Source organism: Salmo trutta, chromosome 4 (assembly GCF_901001165.1).
Source record: "Salmo trutta chromosome 4, fSalTru1.1, whole genome shotgun sequence".
In the NCBI taxonomy this organism is placed as follows: domain Eukaryota; kingdom Metazoa; phylum Chordata; class Actinopteri; order Salmoniformes; family Salmonidae; genus Salmo; species Salmo trutta.
Window position 1 is genome coordinate 57,540,725 of NC_042960.1, and position 14,819 is coordinate 57,555,543.

A 14,819-nucleotide genomic window follows, 5' to 3' on the forward strand; every position below is an offset into this window, starting at 1 on the left:
TTAGCGCCATCTTGGACTCATCTAAAATCAAATATACTATTGTAAATATTCACTTACCTTTGATTATCTTCATCAGAAGCACTTCCAGGAATCCCAGGTCCACAACAAATGTAGTTTTGTTCGAAAAAGTAAATGATTTATGTCCCAATATCTCCTTCTTGTTAGCGCATTCCGAAGGCTACTCATAATGTACGAAGCGCGCGGGACTTGTCCTCACGAATGTGCAAAAAAAATGTATTTACGTTCGTTCAAACATGTCAAACGTTGTATAACATAAATCTTTAGGGCCTTTTTCAATCAGAACTTTAATAATATTCAAGGTGGACGATTGCATTGTCTTACTAAACGTTTTGGAACGAGAGAGTACCCACGGGCACCCGCATCATAGTAGTAATGGCCCTCCCTCTATGACAAACTTTCCAGGCCTCTCGTTCGGTCAGTTTTTACCGGAGAAGACTCAAACCACTTTGTAAAGACTGTTGACATCTAGAGGAAGCCTTAGGAAGTGCTAAATGAATCCTAACTCACGGTGTGTTTCATATGCAAAGGGTTGAAAGTAATTCCACAAATCAGATTTCCACTTCCTGTTAGGATTTGTCTCAGGGTTTTGACTGCCATATGAATTCTGTTATACTCACAGACACCATTCAAACTGTTTTAGAAACGTCAGAGTGTTTTCTATCCAAATCTACTAATTATATGCATATTCTCGTTTCTGGGTAAGAGTAGTAACCAGTTTAAATCTGGTACGTTTTTTATCCGGCCGTGAAAATACTGCCCCCTATCCCCAACAAGCAAGCGAGAAATCATTAAGTGAACCTCCTGCTATGCCTGGAAAATGTAAATTCCAGGACTCGTGGCTCACCAAAGACTGGCTTGTTAAAGATCCGCGGGACATCCATATGGCCCGATGCAGAGCCTGCAGCAAATTAATAAAAGTTCATGCTATGGGCGAAAGCAACTTTGACGAGCCATGCTGCTAGAGCATCACACAGGATGGCACTCGAAGTTAGAAGCAGGTAGGTCCTACCCCTGGTAACATGTGGAAAGGAATACAACAACCAAACTTAGTTTGTAACTAACGTTAATTAGTTAGCTAGATTATTCCGTCTCTTCGTGGTTGGGTAAATTAACTTTAACGTTACAGTATTATTTGGTCAAATAATGTTTTATGTTGTTAGCTAACGTTATCTAGATGTCTCAGTCAGTTCCCCCATCGAATCACACCTGTCAACACAGTCAACACAGTCGCTATAGTCCCATTAGTTTTCTTTGCAGCCTCGTTTGAATGTCAAGGTTACACACATTTGTACAGAATGGTGTGAGTTTATGTTAGCTAGCTAACATTAGCTAAGTTAACATTACGTTAGCCAACTTGCGATAAGCAGAGCTGGACAGTGAACATTTCAAATGAATGACAGTTTGCTAACGTTAGCTGAATGTTTACATTTAGTTAAAGGACGTTAACTAGAATTGTTAGTGACACGTTTCATGACTAATGCCAGCGAGTTAGTCATTCATCAGACTTGGACACAAATTTTCTTACAGCTCCCACTCTATTGAACTATGTGGGAAAGTCATCATCTACATCACCACCTAGACAATCTTCTACAACTACTACCACATTCCCCACCACCTCAAGACAGTCTGTCATAACTGGCATTCCCAAAGAGGACACATTGTGGGCTGAGACATTGTGGTGTCTGAATATGATGGAGTTTCACTACTCTTTCCACTGTAGTGAACACACGGGTGAGTGGCATGGTTTATAAACTGTCACCTGTAACATGAAATTATTTTGATGGGCATGTTATGTTTGTTTTTATATTTCATATTCTCTCTGTGACACATACACACATGCTAGAAACAGAAATAAATGTTTGAATTCAATTATTATAATTTTTTTTACTCTTAGGTGTGCTGTTCTCAGCGACGTTCCCAGACAGTGCAATAGCCAAGACCTTCACATGCAGGGCAACAAAGACCAGCTATGTGTGCACACATGGCTTGGCTCCTGTTTTCAAGCACTTGTTGTCTAAAAAAACTGGGGAGGAGGACTATGTACCTCTCTTTGATGAGAGCCTTAACAGGAAAACAGTCAAAGCAGTGTGACTTCCACGTCCATTTATGGGATGAGGACAAGGTTGTGACGAGTTTTTATGATTCTAAATTTATGGGATATGCGACCGCATTGGACCTTTAAAGCTGTCTGAGAAGATCACCGAATATCTACCAAAGAAAAACAAGGTTCAGGTCTCCATGGATGGACCAAATATAAATTGGTAATTTTACTCATAGTCCCACCTAGATTTTGTTGTACACCTTATAAACATTGGCAGTTGCGGTCTCCATATTGTACATGGAGCATTTCAGAAGGGAGTGGAAAGTCGACAGTGTACTGCATGCTATGTACCAACTTCTGAAGGATACTCCAGCCCACAGTGAGGACTACTTTAACATCATTGGATCGTCATTTGATTCCGGATGCTGGAGTGAGTGGTCGTGCTGCACCTCGCTCCGCGGGTAATATTACATTTCATTACATTACATTACATTGGAACGATTTGATTAGTGTATTGTTAGCTAGCTACATAGTTGTATCTGCTGTCAAGGATAAAGGTGTAGCTCTGAGGAACTAACGAGGTTAGCTAGCCAGCTGTATTCGTTCGTTCGCGCCGTTTTCGAAACGGCGTCAACACCATAACACCACAGCTAGCTAGCCAACTTTTCCAATTAGCAGTACTGTAGAAACGATATACATTACAACGGAACGATTTGACTAGTGTAATGTTAGCTAGCTACATAGTTGTCTTTGTATCAAGATAAAGGCGTAGTACAGAGTAACTTTCGAGGTTAGCTAGCCAGCTAAATTTTCTAACATAGTCAACAACGCGCCCACTGCTAGCTAGCTAACCCTACCAGCTAGCTGTATCATTTTTAGTCAATAAGATTTTTGCAACGTAAGCTTAACTTTCTGAACATTCGAGATGTGTAGTCCACTTGTGTAGCTAGCAGGACTGACTTTGTGTTAGCTAGCCAACGTTTAATTACTTCTGCGTTACGAACTAGACACGGACACGAATGATCCATTGGTAGCTTGTTGTTACCAAGTATTGGTGCTAACCGTGTGTTATAGGATGCTAGCATGCTAGTTAGCTAGTTAGCTATGGCGTCATAGGACACGGTGCACTAGGTGGGTTTTCACGGAAGAATACTGTACCAAGTTATCTAGCGGAATAAACAAAGTTTGAGCCTATTCCTGGAAACATTGAACCACTGTAGTTTACATCAATTTAAATTTCTAGTGGTAGCTAGAAAAGTTATATTTTAGCGTTTTAGTGTTTCAGTGAATTGTTAGTGAGGGAGGCCCTGCTCTCTCGCTTCCCCAGTTGTTTAGTTAATTTTTCATGCCAATCTCCTTTGCATTAGCGTAGCCTCTCCTGTAGCCTATCAACTATGTGTTGGTCTATCCCTGTTCTCTCCTCTCTGCACAGGCCATACAAATGCTTCACATCGCGTGGCCGCTGCCACTCTAACCTGGTGGTCCCACGCGCACGACCCACATGGAGTTCCAGGTCTCCGGCAGCCTCTGGAATTGCCGGTCTGCGGCCAACAAGGCAGAGTTCATCTCAGCCTATGCTACCCTCCAGTCCCTCAACTTCTTGGCGCTGACGGAAACATGGATTACCACAGAAAACACTGCTACTCCTACTGCTCTCTCCTTGTCTGACCACGTGTTCTCGCACACCCCGAGAGCATCTGGTCAGCGGGGTGGTGGCACTGGAATCCTCATCTCTCCCAAGTGGACATTCTCTCTTTCTCCCCTGACCCATCTGTCTATCTCCTCCTTTGAATTCCATGCTGTCACAATCACTAGCCCATTCAAGCTTAACATCCTTACCATTTATCGCCCTCCAGGTTCCCTTGGAGAGTTCATCAATGAGCTTGACGCCTTGATAAGTTCCTTTCCTGAGGATGGCTCACCCCTCACAGTTCTGGGTGACTTTAACCTCCCAACGTCTACCTTTGACTCATTTCTCTCTGCCTCCTTCTTTCCACTCCTCTCCTCTTTTGACCTCACCCTCTCACCGTCCCCCCTACTCACAAGGCAGGCAATAAGCTTGACCTCATCTTCACTAGATGCTGTTCTTCTACTAATCTCACTGCAACTCCCCTCCAAGTCTCCGATCACTACCTTGTATCCTTTTCCCTCTCGCTCTCCTCCAACACTACTCACTCTGCCCCTACTCAGATGGTATTGCGCCGTCGCAACCTTCACTCTCTCTCTCCTGCTACTCTCTCCTCTTCCATCCTATCATCTCTTCCCTCTGCTCAATCCTTCTCCAACCAATCTCCTGATTCTGCCTCCTCAAGCCTCCTCTCCTCCCTTCCTGCATCCTTTGACTCTCTATGTGCCCTATCCTCCCGACCGGCTCGGTCCTGCTCCGTGGCATGACGACTCATTGCGAGCTCACAGAACAGGGCTCCGGGCAGCCGAGCGGAAATGGAGGAAAACTAGCCTCCCTGCGGACCTGGCATCTTTTCACTCCCTCCTCTCTACATTTTCCTCCTCTGTTTCTGCTGCTAAAGCCACTTTCTACCACTAACTTCCAAGCATCTGCCTCTAACCCTAGGAAGCTCTTTGCCACCTTCTCCTCCCTCCTGAATCCTCCTCCCCCTCCCCCCTCCCTCTCTGCGGATGATCCTCGTTTGATAAGTCAAACGACACCGCTGGTCCTGCTCACATTGCCCTACCCTATGCTTTAACCTCTTTCTCCCCTCTCTCTCCAGATTAAATCTTGCGTCTTGTGACAGCCGGCCACCCAACAACCTGCCCGCTTGACCCTATCTCCTCCTTTCTTCTCCAGACCATTTCCGGAGACCTTCTCCCTTACCTCACCTTGCTCATCAACTCATCCTTGACCGCTGGCTACGTCCCTTCCGTCTTCAAGAGAGCGAGAGTTGCACCCCTTCTCAAAAAACCTACACTTGATCCCTCTGATGTCAACAACTACAGACCCGTATCCCTTCTTTCTTTTCTCTCCAAAACTCTTGAACGAGCCGTCCTTGGCCAGCTCTCCTGCTATCTCTCTCAGAATGACCTTCTCGATCCAAATCAGTCAGTTTCAAGGCTGGTCATTCAACTGAGACTGCTCTTCTCTGTGTCACGGAGGCTCTCCGCACTGCTAAAGCTAACCCTCTCTCCTCTGCTCCACCCTTTCCGAGTTGGGTATCTCCGGCGCGGCTCACTCTTGGATTGCGTCCTACCTGACAGGTCGCTCCTACCAGGTGGCGTGGCGAGAATCCGTCTCCGCACCACGTGCTCTCACCACTGGTGTCCCACAGGGCTCAGTTCTAGGCCCTCTCCTATTCTCGCTATACACCAAGTCACTTGGCTCTGTCATATCCTCACATGGTCTCTCCTATCATTGCTACGCAGACGACACACAATAAATCTTCTCCTTTCCCCCTTCTGATAACCAGGTGGCGAATCGCATCTCTGCATGTCTAGCAGACATATCAGTGTGGATGACGGATCACCACCTCAAGCTGAACCTCGGAAGACGGAGCTGCTCTTCCTCCCGGGGAAGGACTGCCCTTTCCATGATCTCGCCATCACGGTGGACAACTCCATTGTGTCCTCCTCCCAGAGTGCTAAGAGCCTTGGCGTGACCCTGGACAACACCCTGTCGTTCTCCGCTAACATCAAGGCGGTGACCCGATCCTGTAGGTTCATGCTATACAACATTCGCAGAGTACGACCCTGCCTTACACAGGAAGCGGCGCAGGTCCTAATCCAGGCACTTGTCATCTCCTGTCTGGATTACTGCAACTCCCTGTTGGCGGGGCTCCCTGCCTGTGCCATTAAATCCCTTCAACTCTTCCAGAACGCCGCACCCCGTCTGTTGTTCAACCTTCCCAAGTTCTCTCATGTCACCCCGCTCCTCCACACACTCCACTGGCTTCCTGTTGAAGCTCGCATCTGCTACAAGACCATGGTGCTTGCCTACGGAGCTGTGAGGGGAACGGCACCTCCGTACCTTCAGGCTCTGATCAGGCCCTACACCCAAACAAGGGCACTGCGTTCATCCACTTCTGGCCTGCTGGCCCCCCTACCTCTGCAGAAGCACAGTTCCCGCTCAGCCCAGTCAAAACTGTTCGCTGCTCTGGCACCCCAATGGTGGAACAAGCTCCCTCACGACGCCAGGACAGCGGAGTCAATCACCACCTTCCGTAGACACCTGAAACCCCACCTCTTTAAGGAATACCTGGGATAGGATATAGTAATCCTTCTAACCCCCCCCCCCCCTAAAAAAAGATATAGATGTACTATTGTAAAGTGGTTGTTCCACTGGATATCATAAGGTGAATGCACCAATTTGTAAGTCGCTCTGGATAAGAGCGTCTGCTAAATGACGTAAATGTAAATGTGAATGTCAGATCCCCCATGCCACTTAAGTTTTGCAAGACACGGTGTGTTGAAAATGCGCCCATGCTTGAAAGAGCTTTAGAGTTTTTACCCCATATGGCAACATATGTGAAGGCTGTAGAGATGTCCAAATCCAGGCACAAAGTCCTTTGAGGTGAATCAGGAGGCCGTTAAGGACCCTCTCATGACAGCAAAACTGAATTTCATATTTTCAGTGAGCAAAGAAGTGACACCATTCCTCACACGCTACCAGACCGATAAGCCCATGGTGCCATTTCTCTCTACAGACTTGTTCAAGCTGCTTAAGAGCTTGATGAGCAGATTCATAAAGCTAGACCTCATGAAAGAAGTGAAGACCCCTCAAAAACTTCTTGATGTTGAGGTGAGCCAGTCATTCAATCACATCGACTCCTCACAGGTTGACTTGGGCTTTGTTACTCGAAGAATTGTGAGACTTGAACGCAGGGAAGAAAATTGGACAGAAACATTGATGGACTTCAAAATCGTTTGCAAGAAGTGTATGCTCACAACTGTTAACAATCTCATTGAGAAATCTCAATTGAAGTACTCTCTGGTCTCGCATCTTTCTTGGATCCAAGGGAAATGACAGGCACAAATGGAAAGATGCTGTGTACAGCAAAATTGAAGAAGGCCTTCACCTACCTTGTAAGTAGTCATCGGGTGCAGGAAGAAGATTGTGATGACATCATTCGACAATACTCACATTTTATTGATGACATTGTCCAGGCCCAACACTCAGTTTGTAAACTTTGAACCTGTCCAAGACAGCGTGGACACATTTATAGATGAGTATATGTCAAAGGACAAAGAGCTCAGAAATCTATGTAGACTTTGCCTCTAACTCCTCTTACTACCACATGGGCAAGCCTCAGTAGAGCACGGATTCTCCATCAATCGGCAGATTGAAGTGGAGAACTTGAAGGAAGATTCATATGTAGCACAGAGATGTATAGTTGACCACATAAATCAAATCAAAATCAAATGAAATGAATTCAAATTTATTTATATAGCCCTTCGTATATCAGCTGAAATCTCAAAGTGCTGTACAGAAACCCAGCCTAAAACCCCAAACAGCAAGCAATGCATGTGAAAGAAGCACAGTGGCTAGGAAAAACTCCCTAGAAAAAACTCCCTAGAAAGGCCAAAAACCTAGGAAGAAACCTAGAGAGGAACCAGGCTATGAGGGGTGGCCAGTCCTCTTCTGGCTGTGCCGGGTGGATATTATAACAGAACATGGTCAAGATGTTAAAATGTTCATAAATGACCAGCATGGTCAAATAATAATAATCAGAGTAGTTGTCGAGGGTGCAACAAGCACGTCCGGTGAACAGGTCAGGGTTCCGTAGCCGCAGGCAGAACAGTTGAAACTGGAGCAGCAGCATGGCCAGGTGGACCGGGGACAGCAAGGAGTCATCATGCCAGGTAGTCCCGAGGCATGGTCCTATGGCTCAGGTCCTCCGAGAGAAAGAAAGAAAGAGAGAATTAGAGAGAGCATATTTAAATTCACACAGGACAACGGATAAGACAAGAGAATACTCCAGATGTAACAGACTGACCCTAGCCCCCTGACACATAAACTACTGCAGCATAAATACTGGAGGCTGAGACAGGAGGGATCAGAAGACACTGTGGCCCCATCCGATGATACCCCCGGACAGGGCCAAACAGGCAGGATATAACCCCACCCACTTTGCCAAAGCACAGCCCCCACACCACTAGAGGGATGTCTACAACCACCAACTTACCGCCCGAAGACAAGGCCGAGTATAGCCCACAAAGATCTCCGCCATGGCACAACCCAAGGGGGGGCACCAACCCAGACAGGAAGACCACGTCAGTGACTCAACCCACTCAAGTGACGCACCCCTCCCATGGACGGCATGGAAGAACACCAGTAAGTCAGTGACTCAGCCCCTGTAATAGGGTTAGAGGCAGAGAATCCCAGTGGAAAGAGGGGAACCGGCAAGGCAGCCTTTCCGTTCACCTTCACACTCCTGGGCCAGACTATACTTAATCATAGGACCTACTGAAGAGATAAGTCTTCAGTAAAGACTTAAAGGTTGAGACTGAGTCTGCGTCTCTCACATGGGTAGGCAGACCATTCCATAAAAATGGAGCTCTATAGGAGAAAGCCCTACCTCCAGCCGTTTGCTTAGAAATTCTAGGGACAATTAGGAGGCCTGCGTCTTGTGACCGTAGCGTACGTGTAGGTATGTACGGCAGGACCAAATCGGAAAGATAGGTAGGAGCAAGCCCATGTAATGCTTTGTAGGTTAGCAGTAAAACCTTGAAATCAGCCCTTGCCTTAACAGGAAGCCAGTGTAGGGAGGCTAGCACTGGAGTAATATGATCAAATTTTTTGGTTCTAGTCAGGATTCTAGCAGCCGTATTTAGCACTAACTGAAGTTTGTTTAGTGCTTTATCCGGGTAGCCGGAAAGTAGAGCATTGCAGTAGTCCAGCCTAGAAGTAACAAAAGCATGGATTAATTTTTCTGCATCATTTTTGGACAGAAAGTTTCTGATTTTTGCAATGTTACGTAGATGGAAAAAAGCTGTCCTTGAAACAGTCTTGATATGTTCTTCAAAAGAGAGATCAGGGTCCAGAGTAACGCCGAGGTCCTTCACAGTTTTATTTGAGACGACTGTACAACCATCCAGATTAATTGTCAGATTCAACAGAAGATCTCTTTGTTTCTTGGGACCTAGAACAAGCATCTCTGTTTTGTCCGAGTTTAAAAGTAGAAAGTTTGCAGCCATCCACTTCCTTATGTCTGAAACACAGGCTTCTAGCGAGGGCAATTTTGGGGCTTCACCATGTTTCATTGAAATGTACAGCTGTGTGTCGTCCGCATAGCAGTGAAATTTAACATTATGTTTTCGAATGACATCCCCAAGAGGTAAAATATATAGTGAAAACAATAGTGATCCTAAAACGAAACCTTGAGGAACACCGAAATTTACAATTGATTTGTCAGAGGACAAACCATTCACAGAGACAAACTGACAAACTGATAAGATCTAAACCAGGCCAGAATTTGTCCATGTAGACCAATTTGGGTTTCCAATCTCTCCAAAAGAATGTGGTGATCGATGGTATCAAAAGCGGCACTAAGATCTAGGAGCACGAGGACAGATGCAGAGCCTCGGTCTGACGTCATTAAAAGGTCATTTACCACCTTCACAAGTGCAGTCTCAGTGCTATGATGGGGTCTAAAACCAGACTGAAGCGTTTCGTATACATTGTTTGTCTTCAGGAAGGCAGTGAGTTGCTGTGCAACAGCTTTTTCAATTTTTTTTGAGAGGAATGGAAGATTCGATATAGGCCGATAGTTTTTTATAATTTCTGGGTCAAGATTCGGCATTTTCAAGAGAGGCTTTATTACTGCCACTTTTAGTGAGCTTGATACACATCCGGTGCATAGAGAGCCGTTTATTATGTTCAACATAGGAGGGCCAAGCACAGGAAGCAGCTCTTTCAGTAGTTTAGTTGGAATAGGGTCCAGTATGCAGCTTGAGGGTTTGGAGGCCATGATTATTTTCATCATTGTGTCAAGAGATATAGTACTAAAACACTTTAGTATCTCCCTTGATCCTAGGTCCTGGCAGAGTTGTGCAGACTCAGGACAATGGAGCTTTGGAGGAATACCCAGATTTAAAGAGGAGTCCGTAATTTGCTTTCTAATGATCATGATCTTTTCCTCAAAGAAGTTCATAAATTTATTACTGCTGAAGTGAAAGCCATCCTCCATTTGCGAATGCTGCTTTTTAGTTAGCTTTGCGACAGTATCAAAAAGAAATTTCGGATTGTTCTTATTTTCCTCAATTAAGTTGGAAAAATAGGATGATCGAGCAGCAGTGAGGGCTCTTCGATACTGCACGGTACTGTCTTTCCAAGCTAGTTGGAAGACTTCCAGTTTGGTGTGGCGCCATTTCCGTTCCAATTTTCTGGAAGCTTGCTTCAGAGCTCGTGTATTTTCTGTATACCAGGGAGCTAGTTTCTTATGACAAATGTTTTTAATTTTTAGGGGTGCAACTGCATCTAGGGTATTGCGCAAGGTTAAATTGAGTTCCTCGGTTAGGTGGTTAACTGATTTTTGTCCTCTGACGTCCTTGGGTAGGCAGAGGGAGTCTGGAAGGGCATCAAGGAATCTTTGGGTCATAAGAGCTGTGGGTGGCATACATAATGTGTGCATTGACAGACCGCTGCTGATATCAGTGGCATCTGCAAGGCAGAGGTACGTGTCACATCAATAAGAACAGAGACAGAAGAATGGATGAGCAAAAAAACTGAAGGAGAAAAGACCTTATAGATGAACTTAAAGGGAAGAAAAGAAGACTGACATAAATGCTCTCGACCTCAGCAGACAAATTTGCACTCAAAAGTGGAGAGCACAGGCAACCTCACTCTTATTGCCAAGTCCAATAGCCTGAGAAAGGGTGGTAAAGATAAGAGCACAAATAGCTGAAATAGAAACACTACTCAATGAAAAAGTGTGACCTGAAAAGCAAATTAAGGGGCATAGCAGCAAAAAGCAAGGGTTGGGCACTGTTTTAACAGTTTGAGAAAGGGCAAAATACTACTCAATGAGTAAGTGATACATTCTTTTTTTTTAAAAAGCTAATGAACCAAAAAGGCCAACAACCCCAGAACACAATGGTTGGGGAAATGTTTTATTCATTTTGATCCAATTTATTTTGATCTAATCTTTTATTGTTGCAAAACATTTTATTTCTGGTCATGTGTTTTTGTTTATTTATCCATTTGGTCATGTTCATGAAAAAAAAGGTTATGTTTTTCCTCTGCGACATGTTTTGTGGTTTTAAGAAGGTGCTAATGAAATAAACAAAGTTACTTAACTCTTCAACTCGTAAATAAGTCTGTCGCTCAACTTACACAATATATTGTTTTGCTGTGCTGTGTTAGAGAAGGCAAGAGACCACGTAGTCTGCCATCACTGTAACACAGCACAATTGAGAAGTGTTCACACATTCATGCTTCTCTCTTTAATTGTTGTCTGTGAGCTTCTGTAAAGCCTGCTAGTTTTCATAATAAAAATTCTCAGTGTTGTAACAGTAATTAATTAACCTTGATCTGTGTCTCAAACTATGCCATGTTGGGTTTTGTGGGAATTGGGTCTGGAAAGTCCTTGAATTTGATGTTTAAGAAGGTGTGGGAACCCTGCCTCAGTCAAATTCATTTTTATGTTGTGACATCATGAAAGACTGTAGAACCACAACTATCTCTGTCTACACTTCTCAATTATGAGGTTTGCATCTGAATTAAGGATGCACAATATATCGGTGAACATATCGGAATCGGCCGATATTAGCTAAAAATGCCAACATCGGTATCGGTCCGATTTGTAATTTAATGGTGATGTGCAAAACTGATGTCAAAGCTGACGTGCATACCTATATAACGTAGGTACATGAGGTGATGACGCCACATAAAATGTTGCGCTACACGTGCAACACAGCATTCCTAGCCTCACCCAAAATGTCTGCTCTGTGGATCGAGCAGTCAACAAGTCGAGCAGTCATATGAAAGAGTAAGAACATTTCATCGAGATACCTCAAAGGGTGAAACCCATTAACGCCAAGATAATGGAATTCATTGCCCTTGACAATCAACTGTTCTCTGTCGTGGGTGATGTATGCTTTCGCGACTGGTCGAGCACCGGTGCACACTACCAAGTTTGCTATTTTTCAGATGTTGCTCTGAGTTACTAGAGTTACACAGTAATAGCGTTACTGCTATTAGCTTCACAGCATACTATGGAACGCCGTTTGGGTCTTTGCGTGTCAAAAAAGATACACGTCAAATAACACTTTGACAAAAACACTATTTGACGCGTTAAATAAGCTTTTAATTTGGCACGTCAAATAACACAGTTCTATTATAGAATGTTGTCTGTTCTGAATTTGCACGTGCAAGCAGAGCGCCACTACTACTATCAGTAGCACTGTCAAACCTGTACAAAAAAGTCTGCAAACACCGGCCACGAACGATGTGTTTACAATACCGCGTTGGTAATAAAGCATTATTTGTTTGACCGCAACTTCTGGGGGTAGCCAGCTTTAGCTTGGTACCTAGCTAGCACCAATACAACCAGCCTGAAAACAATTACCAGTAGAAACTGCAGTCATTTTTATTATTCTTAGCAATGATTTAGGATTCCTTGTGAGTAAGTATTAGCTAGGTAGCCACTTGCTGTTCGCCTATTGAAATTGAACTTCAGTTCATAAAAATAAATAGCTAGCCAGCTACTTAATCCTGTTGCCCAAGCTAACGTTATAAGCAGCCAGCTAGCTTCATCTGGCTAGTGAGGCTCGACCGGACCGGGTTATGTGTTGTGAAGCTAGCCATAATAAGGATTAGGCACAATAGTGGAATTTGCTGTTTGACTTCAAAATAAAGGTACCTCTTTGAAAGTGATGCAGAAGGTTATAATTGGTGGAATCATGCCATATTTAGACTAGATAATGTTAAATAAGGTTGGAATGTGAAGCAATGAAATGGGGTATCAGTCTACTCGGTGACACCCACAGAACACAACTGTGAAGAGTTTACGCAAATTTTAGCGTATAGCTCTTATCGCGGGACTATGTGTGAAATCATCTCCTCAATCAACCTATTGTGTGTATTGACATTCATATTGCACTGTCCAGCTTTACCTAAGGGTTGGGGATCAATGAAATGCGGTATCAGTCTACTCAATACCCAATATATTTTTTCCCAACGTCTTCCTCAGAGTTATCAGACTCAAACATCGACGCAGTATTGTTTTTCCTCTGGAATAGTGTTCAATACACATAGGTTGACAATAAATGTGGCTCAATTCAGTTGTTTCAGAGTCCCGGCAATAAGAGCTACGATGCTAATGTTCTCTGGGTGTCACTGAGTAGACTGATAATGTTGGAGAATTTCCATGATATATGTATTTTCCAGTATCTATCCTGGTTTCTTAGAAGTAGTGAACATAATCAATATGGGGTTAATCATTAGACATGTGTAAGCATAATGTAAGCAGACTATGAGAATATCCCAAGCTGGAACAACATAGACTTGAGTGTCTTGGGCCATGTCTGATCTTGCGAAGGCTACTGGACTAGAAGAAGTGTTACTAGGTGAAAAGTCATTGCTTAAACCCAAGAGCCCAAGCTAGTTGATGTAGATATGTACATATAGGCCATCCATATATGACAACCCACACAGTGGGAGCCATTGACCAACATTATTGACCAACACTATTGACCAACACTATGGGCACAAGTAGACAGACCTACATTAGGAGTGTGTCCATTATATTTTTGAAGTAACATTGATGCTTGGAAACTTAGGCCTGAACTGGTGAAGACCATTGAATATGTACTTTAGTTAATCAGTACAGGCACCACAAGCCATATACAGTTGAAGTCGGAAGTTTACATACTCCTTAGCCAAATACATTTACACTCAGTTTTTCACAATTCCTGACATTTATTCCTAGTAAAAATTCCCTGTCTTAGGTCAGTTAGGATCACCACTAAATTTTAGGAATGTGAAATGTCAGAATAATAATAGAGATTTATTTATTTCAGCTTTTATTTCTTTCATCACATTCCCAGTGGGTCAGAAGTGTACATACACTCAAATAGTATTTGGTAGCATTGCCTTAAACAATTTAAACTTGGGTCAAATGTTTCGGGTAGCCTTCCACAAGCTTCCCACAATAAGTTGGGTGAATTTTGGCCCATTCCTCCTGACACAGCTGGTGTAACTGAGTCAGGCTTGTAGGCCTCCTTGCTTGCACACGCTTTTTCAGTTCTGCTCACACATTTTCTATGGGATTGAGGTCAGGGCTTTGTGATGGCCACTCCAATACCTTGACTTTGTTGTCCTTAAGCCATTTTGCCACAACTTTGGAAGTATGCTTGGGGTCATTGTCCATTTGGAAGACCCATTTGCGACCAAGCTTTAACTTCCTGACTGATGTCTTGAGATGTTGCTTCAATGTGTCCACATAATTTTCCTACCTCATGATGCCATCTATTTTGTGAAGTGCACCAGTCCCTCCTGCAGCAAAGCACCCCCACAACATGATGCTGCCACCCCCGTGCTTCACGGTTGGGATGGTGTTCTTCGGCTTGCAATCCTCCCCCTTTTTCCTCCAAACATAACGATGGTCATTATGGCCAAACAGTTCTATTTTTGTTTCATCAGACCAGAGGACATTTCTCCAAAAAGTACGATCTTTGTCCCCATGTGCAGTTGCAAACCATAGTCTGGCTTTTTTTATGGCGGTTTTGGAGCAGTGGCTTCTTCCTTGCTGAGCGGCCTTTCAGGTTATGTCAATATAGGACTCGTTTTACTGTGGATATAGATACT